Source organism: Pyrgilauda ruficollis, unplaced genomic scaffold, assembly GCF_017590135.1.
Source record: "Pyrgilauda ruficollis isolate IOZ18807 unplaced genomic scaffold, ASM1759013v1 scaffold15, whole genome shotgun sequence".
NCBI lineage: Eukaryota > Metazoa > Chordata > Aves > Passeriformes > Passeridae > Pyrgilauda > Pyrgilauda ruficollis.
In genome coordinates, this window is record NW_024513654.1 from 8382006 (window position 1) to 8386694 (window position 4689).

Consider the following 4689-nt stretch of genomic DNA (forward strand, 5'->3'; position numbering starts at 1 on the left):
TGGTAATGAGGTGTGAATTTCCCTGATTTGGAGGGCAAGAGTGATCTCTTGGATCTGAGTTTGTTTTTAAGAGGTTTGTTTTGGTTTGATTTTGTCTCCATTTACAACTTTTCCTTTTACCATTTTAAAGCCCTGAATGATGAACACTAAGGGTTTGGAAAAGGCCAAGTGGGAGAGGGAGATGCAGTTATAAATTGCCTTTACTATTTTATGCTACAGAGTTTGGGAGCCATTTCAGACAGGTTAGCAAAACCTACTTTTCCCTCCAGACTCTCACAGCTAGCCCTGGACAGGAGTTGGTCTTATTGGACACAATCCTCTAATGGGTTTTTGACATTTATTTTGTTTTCCAGGAGAAAGCTCGCGTTTTTAGGACCTGAAAGTCTCAGCATGCCTCAAAGGATACCATATCTATTACATAATATGAATATCAAAGATACTTGACTTGTAGGACAAAAGTTCTATCTTCATTTGACCATCTGTAATATAAAAAAAAGGTGAAGTACTTTCTGAGTACAAATCCTTATCTATGAAGGTCTTATGCATTGTTTGTGCCCAGGATTTAGCCTTGGTTTTCAATATCAAAAAATAGTTCTAAAGTGTGTTTATTATAATGCCAAATTGAAAATTATAAATTTTAACGAAATTTTACTTCAGAGATTCCCAGTGTATTTTTTGAGCTCAAATTTTACTGTCAGCCTGGAAAATATATCTCAAGGTTTATTTTGTCAGGAGGAAAATACATCTCAAGAACATAGAGATTACACAGAATGTGTAACACTGCTGGAAGAAGCCTGAAGGATATTTAAGAAGCCTTCTGCTACTTTAGGTAAGCATCTCTCTGAAGAGCTGTTGCTTTTACCAGTGATTCTGGGTCGTGAGGATCTGAAGAGCATTTCCATCACTGAGAGGAGCTGCAGAGAGTTATACAATAATCACCTGCAAATTTGACAAAGCAAAGTCAAGATCTTAATCCTGCAATTCATTTCCTTTGATATATTATCTGTCATATCCCTCTTCCCACACAACCTCTTTATGCTGAGAGGGAGATGACACACCACCTGTTCCCTTGACTGTTGAGACAGCTCTTTCTTTCACCTTTCTCCCTCTCAGTCTCTTTCTTTCTCTCTCTTGACTTTTTGTCTCTCTGGATTCTTCTGGTTGTTTCTTCCATCTCTCCATGCCTCTTTTACATCTCTTTCAAAGGCGAAGGAAGATTCCTGCTTGCTTTAGCTTGACACAAAATACTGCAGCAAAGAGAGCCTGTGAGAAGGACTTCGTCCACGTGGCCCACACCAAATGAGGGGGTCCCAGGGCACTCCTTTTGGTATGGCTGGGCTGTATTTTGAGCAAAAGGCCAAACTCTGCTCACTTCACTTTCAGAGAGCCTGACCAGGCCTTTGGGGAGCTCTGAAGTCCATGGGAGGAGAAAGCTGTGTGGAGGGGATGGGCTGGGCTGTGGACATATCTGCACGCCCGTGTTTGCCACCCAGCTGCCCCGGGGAGCAAGGTGGACATGAGACCTGCACGGCACAGAAGAGCCCAGATCTGAATGATAGTATTTATACAACCAGGCTTTTCAGTACCTGCTCTGTCACAAGCTCTTGTTGGCTAGCAGAGGCTGCAGAAGATTACAATTCATTTAATTAAATAGCTTCTCACACCTTACCACATAAAGATGACCTATGTTTTAAAGTGTGATTCTCATGGCGTATCTGGCTCATAATTTTAAATTGACTTTAAAGTTTTTGATAGAGGTTCTAAAGGCTACAAAACCAAGGTTTATTTATATCTCTCAGAATCCCTGTGAAATCCTCGGGGTGGAGTCACAGCATTTGGGTTCTTGTCTAACCAAGGCTCATTGATTTTTAAGCACATAAATTCAGGAACTCTGTGGAGCTCGCCAAAGAGAATACAGCAAGCACTGCAGCTCAGAGATCCCCCTGGGGAGGAGATGTGGTTGTAAACACTTGAAAATGTTTAAATCCAGTGAATGGTCTAGTTATAGTTGGTAGTTCTGACAGGACAAGCAGTCTTAACAATCTGAAATGCTGGGCAGAATGGAAGGACCAACTTGCCAAAGATAACAAAAACCCCACAGCCCTTTTCACATGGACATGGAGCTATCATGGTCTCAGTCCTCCCAGAGATGTGCTTCCCTCCAGGCAGCTCTGATCCTAGGGAAGTGACAGATGTCCTTGCATTGCAGGTTCACCTGAAGGAACACTGCATGAGGAGTGAGGAGGATCTTTGCAAGGAGCAGAAGCACAACAATTTCATGCTGGGTCACAGTGACCTCACGCAGCAAAGCCCTCCAAGCAGGGCCTGACATCTTTGGCCACTTCTAAAACTCTCTTTGTAACCACATGTTAAAGATGGGTTTATATCAGCATTTTGTACAGATGTGCTGAAGTAGAAAGAATAAATGGTTTCCCTCAGGGGAAGCCTGTGAGAGAAGAAAGGTTTGTTCCAGGCTCATCCATGCCCCAGGCTGGTACCCTGCCCCTGTGTCATCTCTCCTGGTGGTGACTAGTGCTGGGTTCCAGCTCCTCTGCTCCCACAGCTGCATTATGTGGGGTAGGAATGAAGCCCTCTTAGGAGGAAAAATGAAAATCTGTGCAGAAAAATATTTCAGACTTCTAAAAACATGTCAGAAGCCACCGAATTCCTCTACCAAAAAAAAAAAAAAAGAAAAAAAAAGTGTAGAACAAGGAGCAGATAATGTCCAAAGACTTGCTGAATGTAAGGGGATTGTAGTTCAAAACCAGGACTCTGAGGTTTGTGAGCAACTGACGTGAGCAGCAAAGAGACCAAAGAGGTTAGTGCTAGATAGATGGGTAAGGAGAACAAGAGCGCTCGCAAAAATACCAGGGGAGATGAAGAACTAGCAAGAAGCTGAATCCTTCAGTAAACTGAGAGACTGAAATCTTTTGAAATCTGCCTTTAAATAAATATACAAACACAAAGTTTGAACAACTAGAAAACACTGGAGAGAAATAAACCTGTAGAAATAAAGATAATGACAAAGAATGGGTAAGGGAATATAGAGAAAATGTGAATATAAACAAATCAGCTTTTCACACTGCATACAGCCCAGAACACTTAGGGAATTGAACAACAAATTTATTGTACCACCAACAATTATTTTTTGACAAATCATGGGAGATTCCCAGGGCCTGGAGCAAAGCAAATATTGTTCAGATTTTTCAGAGAAGAACTGAAGCATGATCCCAATAATTACAGTCTCATACATCAGTTTTCTCTCCCTGGTAGCATAATAGCAAAAATAATTTCCTGAGACCTATGGGGCTGACTTGTTCATTACCCAGAGATGATCCAGCATAGTCCTACACCGTGCTGGTGCAGGGCTGACTGACAGCCAGGGTCCCAACCCGGGGAAAGAAGAATGACTCCCTGGGCTGTGATGGTCCAGCAGCAGCGTGCCTGGGTCCCACAGGGTAAACCTGCACACAAAATACACAGGATGAGACCAAACTCACCTCCAAACTATAAATTATGCTAGTCCTTTGTCTAAGCTAATTTGTGCATATACTAATTTACCTGATCCAGACTCAGTGATGCTGTCGGAAAGCATTTACCTCTGTGGAGAACCTGTGAGGAAATAATCCCAGCTCAGTCTGGTGCTGTAGGGACAACCTGCAGGTCTTGCTCAGATCTCACATTCCTAGAAATACATCGAGAAGGAATTCAGAGAAAACTAGATTTACAGATGGCCTAAAAACCAAACCCCACACTGTTAATATGAAAAATAGGATGAAAAACTTAAGAGAGAATGAGTAAGTAGCCATGGCTGCCATCAGGCTAATGCTGTTTGTCCAGCCTCTGGGAAAGGGCTGAGGCAAAATTCTTTTCCTTAATTTCTTATTCCCACCCAAAGCCTGCTGGTTTTCACTTTGTGCAGGACATATATATTTCATCTATAATCATTATTTGTAGATATGTTTTAAGGCCAGGAGGGACCATTAGATCATCAGTTCTGGCCTCCTGCATAACACATGCCCTGGAATGTCATCCAAAAAGGTAATGAACTATTCACCTTGGCTGTGGAAGTGAATGAGGGCTGAACCTGTGACTGTTTGGTTCAGTGGCTTTTGGGGAGATCACAGATGTGTTCTGACATATCTTCATATAGATTCTGCAAAGCACTATCACATGGAAAATCCCAAATGATAAGCAATTCTCTTAAAAAAATCCAAACCACTACTTGAAGAGAAGTGGGGAGGAAGCCCACAGTATAAATGAAAAAAAAATTAAAGATCAGATTTTTCCAAATTTCATACCAAGCTTTTTATTCTTGACATCTTCCTAGTTAACTTTTGCCAAAAGTTAACTTTTGGCAAAATAACCAGATGCAAGCACTAGAAAAACTAAATTATAGTTTAGTCTCCAAAAGAGTAGGAGAAAAAAAATTACTAAAATGTGTTTCTGCAGTAGACTTTATACATCCATTCAGTGTGATCTAATGTAAGTCAGGCTTTAACAAATATTTTTGCTCAACTTGGTTCCAGGATAAAATTGTAGAAGTTAGTGAAAGGTGAAAAAAAACCTCAATCTATTCAACTTAAAAAAAAAAAAAAAGACATTTAAGGGGGGTCTAACAGAAGTATACAAAAATCTTAGCTGAATGGATAATATCAATGCATGTTACTACTTTTGATACAGCACAGA